The 15568-nt window shown below is 31.7% G+C and overlaps 1 pseudogene; it reads left to right on the top strand.

Moving 5' to 3' along the window:
* Positions 1–15568, top strand: part of LOC100928274 — a 45257-nt pseudogene that overhangs the window by 16657 nt on the left and 13032 nt on the right.

Raw genomic sequence — 15568 nt, 5'->3', positions numbered from 1 at the left:
GTTGCAAGAAGAAATGAACAACAAAACTGTAATAGTGGAGATCTCAACCTTGCACTCTAGAATTAGACAAATCAAACCACAAAACAAATAAGAAAGAAATTAAAGAAGTAAATAGAATATTAGAAAAATTAGGTATAGTTGGATCTTTGGAGAAAATTGAATGGAGATAGAAAGGAATATACTTTCTTCTCAGCAGTTCATGGAACCTATTCAAAAATTGACCATATATTAGGACATAAAGTCCTCAAAATTAAATGCAAGAAAGAATAAATAGTAAATGCTTTCTTTTCAGATCATGATGCAATAAAAACTACATTCAACAAAAAGTTAGGGGGAAATAAACCAAAAAGTAATTGGAAACTAAACAATCTCATCTTAAAAATGATTGGGTAAAGCAGCAAATTATAGATACAATTAATAATTTCACTCAAGATAATGACAATGATGAGACACCATACCAAAATTTGTGGGATGCAGCCAAAGCGGTAATAAGAGAATTTTATATCCTTAGAGGCTTACTTGAATAAAACAGAGAAAGAAAAGATTAAGGAATTGGGCTTGCAACTAAAAAACTAAAAAGACCAAATTAAAACCCCAATCAAATACTAAATTGGAAATTCTAAAATTAAAAGGAGAAATTAAAAATATTGAAAGTAAAAAAAAACTATTGAACTAATTAATAAAACTAAGAGTTGGTTCTATGAAAAAGCCAATAAAATGGATAAGCCTTTTTGGTAAATCTGATTAGAAAAATGAGAGAGGAAAATGAAATTAGTAGTCTTAAAAATGAAAAGGGAGAACTTTCCACCAATGAAGAGGAAATTAGAGAAATAATAAGGAGTTATTTTGCTCAACTTTATGCCAATAAATTTGATAACCTAAGTGAAATGGATGACTACTTCCAAAAATATAGACTTCCCAGACTAACAGAGGAGGAATTAAATTGCTTGAATAGTCCCATTTCAGAAAAAGAAATAGAACAGGCAATTAAACAATTCCCTAAGAAAAAATCACCAGGACCAGATGGATTTACATGTGAATTTTACCAAATATTTAAAGAACAATTGGCCCCAATGATATATAAATTATTTGATAAAATAGGGAATGAAGGAGTCCTACCAAATTCCTTCTATGACACAGACATGGTACTGATACCTAAACCAGGTAGGCTGAAAACAGAGAAAGAAAATTATAGACCAATCTCCCTAATGAATATTGATGCTAAAATCTTAAATAAGATATTAGCAAAAGACTCAGAAAATCATCTCAAGATAATACACTATGATCAAGTAGGATTTATACCAGGAATGCAGGGCTGGTTCAATATTAGGAAAACTATCAATATAATTGGCCATGTTAATAACCAAATTAACAAAAACCATATGATCATCTCAATAGATGCAGAAAAAGCATTTGATAAAATCCAACATCCATTCCTATTAAAAACACTTGAAAGTATAGGAATAAATGGACTTTTCCTTAAAATAATCAGCAGCATCTATTTAAAACCATCAGTAAGCATCATATGTAATGGAGACAAACTGCAACCATTCCATTAAGATCTGGAGTGAAACAAGGTTGCCCACTATCACCGTTACTATTTAATATTGTATTAGAAACGCTAGCTATAGCAATAAGAGCTGAGAAATAGATTAAAGGAATAAGAATAGGCAATGAGGAAACCAAATTATCACTCTTTGCTGATGACATGATGGTATACTTAGAGAACCCCAGAGATTCTGCTAAAAAATTATTAGAAATAATCCACAACTTTAGCAAAGTTGCTGGTTATAAAATAAACCCAAATAAGTCATCAGCATTCTTATATATCACTAACAAAATCCAATAGTCAGAGTTACAAAGAGAAATTCATTTAAAGTAACTACTGATAATATAAAATATTTAGGAATCTATCTGCCAAGGGAAAATCAGAAACTTTATGAGCAAAATTACAGACCACTTTTCACACAAATTAAGTCTGATCTAACCAATTGGAAAATATTAAATGCTCTTGGATAGGGCGAGCAAATATAATAAAGATGACAATATTACCTAAACTAATCTATTTATTTAGCGCTATACCAATCACAGTCCCAAAAAACTATTTTAATGACCTAGAAAAAATAACAAAGTTCATATGGAAAAACAAAAGGTCAAAATTTCAAGGGAATTAATGAAAAAAATCAAATGAAGGTGGCTTAGCTGTACCAGATCTAAAATTATATTATAGAGCAGCACTTACAAAACTATTTGGTATTGGCTAAGGAATAGATTAGTTGATCAGTGGAATAGATTAGGTTCAAGGATAAAACAGTCAACAAATATAGTAACCTAGTCTTTGACAAACCCAAAGATCCCAGCTTTTGGAATAAGAACTTACTGTTTGATAAAATTGCTGGGAAAATTGGAAACTAATATGGCAGAAACTAGGCATTGATCCATACTTAACACGTACACCAAGATAAGGCAAAATGGGTTCATGACCTAGGCATAAGAATGAAATTATTAATAAATTAGAGGAACACAGGATAGTTTACCTCTCAGACCTGTGGAAGGGGAAGGTCTTTATGACCAAGCAGAACTAGAGATCATTACTGATCACAAAATAGAAAATTTCGATTATACCAAACTGAAAAGTTTTTGTACAAACAAAACTAATACCAGACAAGATTAGAAGGAAGCAATAAACTGGGAAAATATTTTTACAGTCAAGGTTGTGATAAAGGCCTCATTTCAAAATATATAGAATTAACTCTAATTTATAAAAATCAAGCCATTCTCCAATTGAAAAATGGTCAAAGGATATGAGCAGACAATTCTCAGATGAAGAAATTGAAACTATTTCTAGTCATATGAAAAGATGCTCCAAGTCATTATTAATCAGAGAAATGCAAATTAAGACAACTCTAGAATACACACACCTGTCATATTGGCTAAGATGACAGGAAAAATAATGATGATTGTTGAGGGATGCGGGAAAACTGGGACATTGATGCATTGTTGGTGGAGTTGTGAACGATCAACCATTTTGAGTAGTTTGAACTATGCTCAAAAAGTTATCAAACTGTGCATACCCTTTGATCAGCAGTGTTACTACTGGGATTATATCCCAAAGAGATTATAAAGAAGGAAAGGGACCTGTATGTGCACGAATGTTTGTGGCAGCCCTTTTGTAGTGCTAGAAACTGGAAACTGAATGGATGTCCATCAGTTGAGAATGCTGAATAAATTGTGGTATATGAAAATTATGGAATATTACTGTTCTGTAAGAAATGACCAACAGGATGATTTCAGAAAGGCCTGGAGAGACTTACACGAACTGATGCTGAGTGAAATGAGCAGGACCAGGAGATCATTATATACTTCAACAACAATACTATATGATGACCAGTTCTGATGGACCAGGCCATCCTCAGCAACGAGATCAACCAAATCATTTCCAATGGAGCAGTAATGAACTGAACCAGCTATGCCCAGAAAAAGAACTCTGGGAGATGACTAAAAACCATTACATTGAATTCCCAATCCCTATATTTATGCACACCTGCATTTTTGATTTCCTTCACAAGCTAATTGTACAATATTTCAGAGTCTGATTCTTTTTGTACAGCAAAATAACGTTTTGGTCATGTATACTTATTGTGTATCTAATTTATATTTTAATATATTTAACATCTACTGGTCATCCTGACATCTAGGGGAGGGAGTGGGGGGGGGGTAAGAGGTGAAAAATTGGAACAAGAGGTTTGGCAATTGTTAATGCTGTAAAGTTACCCATGCATATATCCTGTAAATAAAAGGCGAAAATAAATAAATAAATAAATAAATAAATAAATAAATAAAACTTTAACTTGACCTTACCTTTCCCTTGAGTTACCAGACTTTAATCTCTACTATTTTTCATATCCAAACTTCTAAGAAAAACTGTCTACTTTTTTGTTCCTATTTCTTTTCTTCTCATGAATATTTCATTTCCTTACAATAGGTCATTTTATGTAATAATTCAACTTAAATGTCTTTCTCTAAGCTCATCAATATTTAAATCCATATTTTTATCATTGATCCTTTACACTACGTATCCCTTAAACCTAAAACATTTTTCCTCTACCTATTAATGCCACTCCTTAATTTAGCCTGTATATATTTATATATGATAATTTTTACATGTTATATGTGTTGATTTCTCAAATGGAATGCAAGCCTCATTAAGAATAAAGTTACTTCATTTTTTGTTTTTGTATCCCTAGGGTATATAGTACAAAGCCTAAAATATAGGAAGTGATGAGACCTGTGATTTATTTTTATAGTGAAATATCTAGAAAGAAAATTCCCTCTCCTTATTAAAGTCATAATCTTTTCTGAAATTTAGTGTTAAGGAATTTACCCATATTTCCACAGTGTATGTGGGTCAAAGATGGGACTTAGACTTGAGTCTGAGTCCAGTTCTCTATCCACTATACCATGTTATCTTTTTGATACATTTGCTGTACTTGTTCAGTTGTGTTCAGAATATTTAATTCTCTGCAACACCATTTTGGAGTTAAGGATACAGGAATAATTTGCCACTTTGTTTCCAGCTCATTTTACAGATGAGGAACCAAGGCAAACAGGATTAAGTGACTTGTCCAAAATCACACAACTATTGTGTGTTTGATGCCAGATTTGAACTCATAAAGATAAGATTTTATCATTTTAAGTTCATTGCTCTACCTACTGGGCCATGTAGCTATCCCATTTGGTACATAGTGTGTTATGACCACATATTTTAAAATCAGCCCGAGTCAGGAATTCAGGTTAAGGGAAAATCTTCAATCTTTATTTTCAGTAGAGGTGAAGAAGGACTGGAGGTGAAGGGGGATCAGAGGTGAAGGGGGATCAGCAATGTGAGCAGCTGTAACAAGAAGCCAGCCAGCAGTCTCTTTCCGCTTCTCTCTCTGCCCCTCTGCCTCCACCCACCAAAATCGTCATTTCCTATACAACACATCAGGACTTGCACAGAGAGTGGGCAGGGACCATTCTTTCTCCAAGCATATCTATTAATAGAGTATGGTCCAATTACTATTTAACCTCACGTGCTTGTAACCTCAGTGCATCAACTCGAGCTTTAGCCCATTACAATAGTGGGCACCTTAAAAGTGTTTATAGATTGATTAATAGCTTATGGGTATCCAATGCTTTTATCATTCTTTGTCTGTCAATACTTTCAAAAAGGTTTCTTTTACAATTTCCTAGATTGTGTCTTGCAAGCTCAAAAATCCCTATAACTCTACCATCTCCATGTTCCTGCCATGGAATATATTTACCTATTGATTCCCTGCAACTTTTAACTATAAAAACTAGAAATAAGTTAATGTTAGTCTTTTTAAATATTGCTCTTTATGTATATTTCAAGGAATGAGAGTTGAGAATCTACAAATACACTAATTCCTTGATTTCCATTTCCAAGCAGATACCATTAAATATTTCCATTCGGCAAATTGCTCCTTGTGTTTTCTCATTTTGTTTTAGCAAAAAATTTTAGAGCCTTTCTTCATTGTGACCTTTTTGTAGGCCATCTCCATGACACTGGGAAATTATTTTTGGCTAGCCTAAGACAGCTTATTTCATTCTATGGTTGACATTAATAAACAGAAGTATCATTAAATGAACTGCTTCCATTCTTCAGCTAATGAAAGAATCAGCCACTTGACCTCCTTATCAAGCAAGAGGATCAAAATGAATTTAAAATTGTTAGAGGAAACCTGATATATAGTAAAACAACTGAAAAGAACTAAACTAAAAGCATTGGAAGTAAACTCATGTTTACACATAATTTGATATGAGATTGGCCTAAGCCATAACAACATACCCAAAGAGCTCACAACAACAACATGTCTGTCTATAACGATTCATTTTCATCATAAATGACAATAGAATTCTCATATATAGAAAATACTTCCTTCAGTCCTAGTCAGGAAAAAGGACTAGATAAGATCAAATGCAAACAAAAGAAATCCACGTCGGGATTGAAGTAAACATCAAAGCATTAAGAAGAACTTGATTTCAGATCTTCAACTAAAATTGTTTTGTTCAAAATTACAATGCTCTTTTTACTATCTATAAAAAGCTTTCCTCTAATGTCATTCTATTGTATTTGACTTATCTATAGTTTTTAAATTAATGGCTACCTCCTCCTTCTTTACTTAATTCCTTTGGCTTGTCTGATGTAAGTCTCTCTTTTTTCTTGGATTTCTTCTTAGCTCTCTAGCCATTCCTTATTTTCCATTAGAAAATCATCTTAGGTCTCAAACATATTAAATGTAAATACTCCAAAGTTGGACTTTTGAACATTTTCTCCATGCTATTTTGATAGCTATAGATAGAGCAAACACATATCAAATACTTAGTATGTGTCAGGTATTATATTAAGCACTAAGTATACAAATATAAAGAAAAGTAAATGTAGTCTTCTCTTTAAGGAGCTTACATTCTAGTTGGAAGGTAACATGAAAGGAAAATAAAAAGTAGCAGAGATGTTAAGATATATAGGTATGGGCTAAAGCAATATTTGATGCAATGGGTCATGGGCTACAGTAGCTTTGAAGAAAGAATTACTGAAATTAGTGATTCCTCATCCAGAAATTCACAATGTTCTAATTACTTCAAATAGGTACAATGGTTTACATCTATACTGGTGACTTCCAGATATATAGGCTACATCCATAAGACAAATATTTATTGGACATCATCAACACCTATATTATTAATGAGGTATTCAATGTTGAATATCACCACAATATAGAAGTACCGTTGTAATCACACAATCAGCATTCCTAAAAAAGAACTCATTATATCCCCACCTATACAATAAATCCACCCCTTTTCAAAACTGTCTTATTTCTGTGTAAAGTATTACCATATTTCTGGTTAGCCCGTTATATATAATTTACATTATCTATATTATTATCTGTACCTTATATATACAAATATTTCATTTTCAAAAATTATATATATATATATTCTTAATGTAAACATGAAAAATAATATTTGATACACATAGTAAAATGCAAGTATAGGATTGTATTCTTCTGCAGCATTTTATTATCTAGTGACTAGTTGGATTCATTGGATGAATTAAAGCGCTTAAATTTTTCCACGTTATTTCTCTTTGCATTATTGTTTCCCTTATTTTAAAAAAGTGATTTCTACATGGAAAGATTTGAATGAATTGATGCTAAGTGAAGCAAGCAGAATCAAGCAAGCAACTAAGCAACAATAAGATTGTATGACAGTCAACTATTATAAACTTGATTCTTCTCACTAATTCAGTGATCCAATAAATTTTTGATGGAAAACGCCATCCATATCCAGAGAGATACCCATGGGAATTTGGGAGTGGAGCCAAAATAGCAGAGTAAAACCAGGAATTTGCTCAAGTTCTCCCAGTTTCCCTCAAAAACTATTTGAAACCAAGAATCTGACCAGAGAGTGGCAAAATGAAACCTCTAGTTCAAGATAGAGTGAAACAATTTCAAGAAAGGTCAGTCTCCCTTGAGTGAAAAACTAAAATTCTCAATCCTGGCTCAGTAGAGGATCAAATCAGAGATGTAGCTTCCAGTGCCAGCTCAGAAGGCAAATTCTGGGAAACCAGGATGTAACCTGAACTGATCAGGCAGAACTATCCCCTACAAACAAAAGGGGTCCCTGTTCATAAAGCAAGTCTCAGAGCTACATAGGAAGCTTGGGAAAGAGCTTAGGAGCAGAGCTCCACCTTTAAAGTAAAAAAAAGAGGAAATACCAAAAGAAAAGGAAAAAAATGAGCAACATACAGAAAAGAACCTTGACTATAGAAAGTTACTATGGTGACAAGCTACATCAAAACACAAATTCATACAAAGACAGAATGTCCACAGAAGAAGTCTCAAAGACTGATATAAATTGATGTCAAGCCCAAAGAGGCTTCCTGTTCATGTAAGACTTCAAAAGGCAAATAAGAGAGGTAAAGAAAAAATTAGAAAGGAATTGAGAGGTATGCATGAGACAGTCAGCAGTTTGGAACAGGAAGGAAAAAAATTGTCTGAAGAAAACAACTCCTCAAATAGTGGAATAAACCAAATGAAAAAGAGATACAAAGAATAATTGAAGGAAACCACAATTCAAAAAATAGAACAGAGCAAATGGAAGCTAGTGACTTTTCGAAATAGCAAGAATCAAACAAAATAAGAGTCAAACAAACAAATGAATGAAAAAATGGAAGAAAATGTAAATTTTCAATTTTGAAAATAGTTTCAGAAGAGACAATTGAAAGATTATTGGCTTGGGGAAACTAGGTGGTTCAGTGGATAGAGGACCAGCCTTGAAGTTAGGAGGACCTAAGTTCAAATCAAGCCTCAGACACTTAACACTGCCTTGCTATGTGACCCTGTGCAAGTCACTTAAATGCCAGAAAGAAAGAAAGAAAGAAAGAAAGAAAGAAAGAAAAGAAAGACATGTCCAAAAAAAGAGCCTAGATAGCATTCTACAAGAAATCCTTAAGGAAAACTGCCCCAATGTAATGATATCGAAGAAAAAGACATTTGGGGCTGGGAAAAGGTTTGTATTTGAAAAAAAAAACAAAGGGGAGGTATAATGGAACAATTAGTTGATACGAAGAGGTGCAAAATACCTATTACAATCAAGGAAAAAAAGGGAGAGGGATGAACACTGTCTGAGTGTGAGCTCATCAGTTTTTGCTTTAAGATAAAATAATTTAATCATTCAGTTGAGTATAGAAATATATTTAAGCCTATAAAAAATTAGAAGGAGAAAGAGGAAAAGAAAAAGGATGGACAGGATAGAAGAGAAGACAAAAACACTAGAGGAAAAGGTAAGAGAAGGGGGAAAGAGTTAATAGAAGATAGGGTAGTGAGTGGAGAGGATTAAAAAGAAATAGTAAGAGAAGGGGGGAGGGATTATACGATATAAGGTAGTAGGTGGGGTGGGTTGTAGAAAAACACTAGACTGAGGACAGGATAGAGAGAAAAAAAGTACATGCAAGGGAGAAAATAGAATGGAGGAAAACTCAGAAAGAGACCCATGAAGACTGAATTTAGATTAAATGGACATTATTTTCAACTTTTTTTCTTTTTTTTTTCTTTCTCATGGTTTTCCTTTTGTTCTTATTTTCCTCTCCCAATCTGACTCATATGGAAATATTTAAAACAAATGAATGTACATATGTAAACTAAAATTTTTAAATTAAAAATTAAAAAGCACTAAAATATATTCCTGTTTAAACTGTTAGAAGAAAAGCAGTTCACATTTGGACCACTATTTTTCTTGTTCAACTCACTATTTCTCTTTTTAAAAAATATTTTAAATATAAATTTCTTTATGAATATTGTTGTGAGAGAAAAATCAGATCAAAGGGGGAAAACCACAGGAAAGATCAAAAAACAGAAAAAAGAAGTGAACAGATCATGTGTTGATTTACATTCAATCTCCATAGTTCTTTTTCTGGATACAAATGGCATTTTCTATCCAAAGTCTATTAGGATTGCTTTGGCACTGAATCACAGTGAAGGATCAAGTCTTTCACAGATGATCATCACATATTCTTCTATTAAGTTGTACAATGTATTCTTGGTTATGTTTGTTTCATTCAGCATTAGTTCATGTAAATCTTCCCAAGACTTTCTACAATTAACTTGTTTGTCATTTTTATTGACAATACACCATTATCTTCATATATTACAACTTATTCAACCATTCCCCAATTGATAGGCATCTACTCGTTTTCCAGTTCTTTACTACCACAAAAAAAAGCTGCTAAAAAACATTTTTGCATATGTAATTCCTTTTCCCTTCTTTATGATTTCCTTGAGATACAGATCCAGTAGTGGCACTGCTGGGTCAAAGGCTATGCACAGTTTTATAGCCCTTTGGGCATAGTTCCAGATTGCTCTCCAAAATGGTTGGATCATTTCACACACTAACAATGCATTATTGTCCCTGTTTTCCCACACCCCCCCCAACAATTATCTTTTTTTTTGTCATCTTAGCCAATATGAGAGGTATGTAGTGGTATCACAGAGTTGTTTTAATTTGCATTTCTCAAATCAATAGTGATTTAGAACATTTTTCATATGATTATAGATGGCTTTAATTTCTCCATTTGAAAATTGTGTGTTCATAACCTTTGAACATTTAACAATCAAAAAATGATTTGTATTGTTACAAATTTGACACAGTTTTTTATATATTTTAGAAGAGATCTTTATCAGAAATACTGGATGTAATTTTTTCCCAGCTTTTTATTTTCCTTTTAACCTTGTTTCTGTTGGTTTTGTTTCTACAAAACCTTTTTAATTTAATGTAATTAAAGTTGTCTATGCCCTTCATAATTTTTTCTAGTTCTTCTTTGGTCATAAATTCCTGTCTCCTCAAATGATCTAATAGGTAAATAATCCCTTGCTCTCCTAATTTGTTTATGGTATCATCCTTTATGGTGAAATCATGTACTCATTTTGATCTTATTTTGGTATGGAGGTGAGACGTAGGTCTATGCTAAGTTTCTGACATATTGTTTTCTAATTTTCTCACCAATTTTTGTCAAATAATGAGTTCTTTTTCCAGAAGCTGGAGTTTGGTGGTTTATCAAATACTAGATTGCTATAGTCCTTGATTATTTTGTCGTGTATGTATATAATCCACTCCACTCATCCACCATTCTATTTCTTAGCCAGTAGCAAATGGCTTTGATGATTGCTACTTTTTAATATAGTTTTAGGTTTGGTACTGTTACACTATGATCCTTTGTATTTTTTTCATTAATTCTATTGATATTTTGGACCTTTTGTTCTTCCAGCTGAATTTTGTTATTTTTTTTCTGGTTTTATAAAATAATTTCTTGTTACTTTGATTGGTATGACACTGAAAAAGTAGACCAATTTAGGCAGAATTATCATTTTTATTATATTAGTTCAGCCTACCCATGAGGTATGTCTTGAGCCCATTTAACTTCAGATGAGAAACTTATTATTAGGATCTTAACATCATGCAGTCCCTACCAATCACCCAAATAAAGTCATGGTTGAAGGATGTTATTCTTGATTACAGTATATATATATTTGGACTTTTAAGTTACTATATTCAAAGATCTCCTCTTATTTATGATAGAAGTTATCAGGTCTTATGTGATTCTGATTATGGTTCCTTGGTACTTGAACATCTTATTTTTGGATACTTAGATGATTTTTTGTTTTTGTAATTGGATGATTCACTTGTCATTTTCCTTTTTATTAAATGTCATATTTTATTCTATTTAAAATGTTTTAAAATTTGGGGGTTTTTTTGTTTATTTGTTTTTTTGCCATGGGATAGAGTTATTTCTTTCTCTTTGTTCTAATTCTAGGTTTAAAGGAAATCATTTCTTGTGTAAGGATTATGATTTAATTTTAACTTTTCAATTAATTTTATTTTTATTTCAATTTTTATCTCTTTTCACCATGGAAAGCAATAAAAAGAAAAGACACTAGAAATATGAGGTTGTACAAGACAAATTACTAAAATTGGTCATTTTTTAAAAGATTGAATAATATGCTTCAATTTGCACTCTGAGTTAACAAGTGTTAAGTAGAAATGGATAAAATTTTTGTATTATGAGAATTTTGAAATTATAGTAGTATTTAGTAGAATCGAATATTTTACAGATGATCATCTTTACAATATTACTTTTTCTGTGTATGTTTTTTTATTTTGATTCTGTTCACTTTATTTTGCATCAGTTTACAAAAGACTTCAGTATTGTCTAAAACTGTTCCCTTTATTTTCTCTTACACAGCAAGAATATTCCATAGCATTCATAAAACATAACATTTATTCATTTCCCAACTTTATGGACATTTCCTCCATTTACAATTGTTTGTCACCACAAAAATAACTGTGACTTTTTAAAAAATATACTGATCCTTTCCCCTTTTTCTTTAAACTCTTTAATTAAAGATTTATTCCTAGTTACAATTTTCCTGGATGAAAAGTTATATACTTTCTAATTGTTTTGGGGGAATATATAAAAATTATTTTCCAAAATGATTAGAATAGTTTATAGCTCTACATTATATACATTACTATACCTATTTTTCTATATCTTCATTTTGCATTCTCATAAGTCTAATCTGGTCATAATGCATAATTTTTGTAATATGTTATTGTAATCTTCTTACTGGTATCTTGTTTCAAATGTTTGGACCAATATTCATTAAGAAAATTTGTCGCTAGTTTCCTTGCTCTATTTGGCTCTCTCTAGTTTAGCTGTGAAGACCATATTTATGTCGAAGAAGGAATTTGATAGCACTCTCTTTTGAACCAATTTTTTTTTCAAATAGTTATATAGTATTGGAATAAATTGTTCTTCAAATGTTTGACAGAATTTATTTGCAAATCCTTCTCATACTGAAGTTAGAAGGTTCTGTAGATTCAAAGTTACTGAATTACTGCTTCTCCTTAGTTTTTGATCTCCCCTCCATTTTGTTCCATTCTAGGTTTATTTGCAGGGCTAAAGATTACAAATGATTCTTCAAGCAATTTGCAATTATTCCCAAAGGGCTATCAAACTGTTCGTATCCTTTGTTTCAACAGTGTCTCTACTGGGCTTATATTTCAAAGAGATCATAAAAAAGGGAAAAAGGACCCACATGTGCAAAAATATTTGCAGAAGCCCTTTTTTTAATGGCAAGGAACTGGAAACTGAGTGGATGCCAATCAGTTGGAGAATAGCTGAATAATGGTATATGAATGTAATGGAATATTATTTTTCTGTATAAAGTGATCAATAGAATGATTTCAAGAAGGCTTGGAGAGATTTACATGAACCGATGCTATATAGATTATAACTAGGAGAACAATTTACACAGCAACAGTATTCAGATAGATGTCATTCCTTTCAACAGCGAGGTGATTCGGGCCAGTTCGAAAAGACTTGTGATGGAAAGAGGCATCTGCAGAAGATTGTGAAGACTGAGTGTGCATCACAATATAGTATTTTCACTTTTTTGTTGTTGTTTGCTTGCATTTTTTTTCTTGTTTTTTTTTTCCTTTTCTATCTGATTTTTCTTATACAGCTTGATAATTGTGGAAATATGTATAGAAGAATTGCATGTGTTTAACATATATTGGAATACTTGTAGTCTAGGGGTGGGAATAAGCAGAAGGGAGAGGAAAAATTGGAACACAAAGTTTTACAAGGGTGAATTTTGAAAAGTATCTATGAATATGTTTTGAAAATATTTAATAAAAATATTCTCCATTCCACCGTTATGCTTAGAGCCACACAACTATTTTTCTGGAGCTTGTTCCTTGTTCTTTATATATTTAGACACTTGCTCCCTCATGACCATTCCTCTTTGCCTTGGAACTGTGAAGTGGTCCTGGATAAGCACTGCTCCTGCTCCTTGTACAAGTGTAGAGTTCTACTGTGATTTTTTTTTTTTTTTTTTTTTTTTTTTTTTTTTTTTTTTTTTTTTTTTTGCCTATGTTTCTTTCTTAGTCTTACTTTTCCTATAGTGGAATGGTCTCCACCATGATACCACTCCTACAGGCCATTGCCATGCCCACTACCACTTACTAGACTGTTGCATTCCTGATCAGCCCCTGACCCAATATTTGAAGAACTCTCTCTCTGTTACTTTTTCATGACTTTCCAAATTTATTTTAGTATGTTTTCTAGTTTATTGTGAAATAAATTGCACCTGTAAAAAGACTACATCTCATGCTATCATCTTAATTCTACCTTACAGCTACTCAACTTTCTTTTGTAAACTTTTATTCTCCTTTGTGTCCTTCCTCCATAACCTTTTCTTAATATTATTTTTAATTTGTGCTTAATTTGTTTGAAGGATTCATATAATGATTCTGCAAAATTCATTTTCTTTCCTTTGAATCACTGGTGGCTATTGTAATGATGTTTTAAGACACATATCTTTAGGAATTTCTAGATCCAGTTTTTAAAATATTATTAAGTATTTTACTTGATTTTCTCCTTTAATCAATTTTAGTTCCTGAATTGGGCTTTGTGACAGTGCCAAATTGTCTATTCTACTTTGGTTATAATGTAGATATTTATTTGCCTGCTCCTTCATTATCTTGTTATTGTGAACCACAATTCCAAATTGGATTCAATATCTAAGAAAAAAGTAAAACACAATTTGTGAAACTATTCCTGAGGACTTATTTTACATAATTATGTCTTAGTAATATTTAAAATAAAGGTAATTGATAGCTTTCTATTTAGTATATTTAAAAGGAAATACATATTTGTAAATGTGAGTGTCTGTTAAAATAGTATAAATGTTTTTTTATGGACAAAAAAGGATTAGTAGAAAATCATAATGTACAATAAAATAATAAAACCATGTACATACGTACATAAGCAGATGCTTAGAAAATGTACAATTTTAATGTGCAGCAAGAAATAATGTTAGAATTGTTGTATGCATATTTTAAACTCTTGGAAAATAAATCATTTAAGGTCCTTTTTAATTTTCTTGTTCTCTCTGGAGAAGCAAATTATTTTTGCAAAGTTTCAAATATGAATTGTGTTTTTAAAATGTCCTCTAAGTAGTTATTTTCACACAAAAGATGTGTTAGAAGGTAAATAGCTAGGCTATGTCTTTTCAAGTAATGTTTTGCATGGTTAAATTTTAACTATACTTAAGCTGTTTTAATAAACACATCCTTATTATGTATTGCTGGCAGAACCTTTATGTTCTTGCAACATATAAAGAGGCCTCAGTATATCTCATCAGTTTTTACAAGACATAAATACATTGTTAGTCTCATCCTATTGCTGTACTTTTCATGGAAGAATGATATGATGGCATCATTTATTTTTTAAAATGTTGCTCGTTTAATTATAATGATGTTTTTGATTCATTGAGTAAAAAATCAAGTTTTTTTTAAGTAGAGTATTTTTCATTCAAGAGGTAACTAGAAATGATTCCACATCACTAGAAATGTGATTAACCAAAGGCTACAAGGTAAATCATGTTTATTTTATTACTTGCATTTAACTTGGACTGGATTTATGGAATCTATAATATTCAGGGGTCAATAAGAGACAGTTATATAAAAACTTATTTGCAATTGTGATTATGAGGCCTTTTGTGATAGTATATAAAGGTTTCATTAGTCCTGTAAATAAAGTGTCAATCTTGGATTGTCTAAGACCCAACTTCATATATAGCCTCTGCCACTTATTCACATGAAATTTAGCTATCCTGGGCAAGTATTAATCAATAAGCAAATATTTATTAAATGCCTATTATGTGTCAGGAATTTACTAGGTGAGAGGAAAAAACCTCTAGGAGCTAACATTCTATGAGACACATACATATATACATACATACATAAATACATATACTGAATGTAATATTGTTTTAGAGGGTGGTCTATGAGGAAAGAAACTTGGATCTGGAGGATTAAGATGAGCTTCATGAAGAAAATGTTGTTTATGATGACATTTGAAGGAAACTAGAGATTTCAGTAAGTTCAAAGGATAAAGGACACTCCATCCACTGAAGATAGCCAACACAAAAGCAAAGAAAGAATATGA

The sequence above is a fragment of the Sarcophilus harrisii genome, chromosome 1, assembly GCF_902635505.1.
Source record: "Sarcophilus harrisii chromosome 1, mSarHar1.11, whole genome shotgun sequence".
Lineage (NCBI taxonomy): Eukaryota > Metazoa > Chordata > Mammalia > Dasyuromorphia > Dasyuridae > Sarcophilus > Sarcophilus harrisii.
The sequence above is the reverse complement of the archived record's forward strand: the minus strand, read 5'-3'. Positions and strand labels throughout refer to the sequence as shown.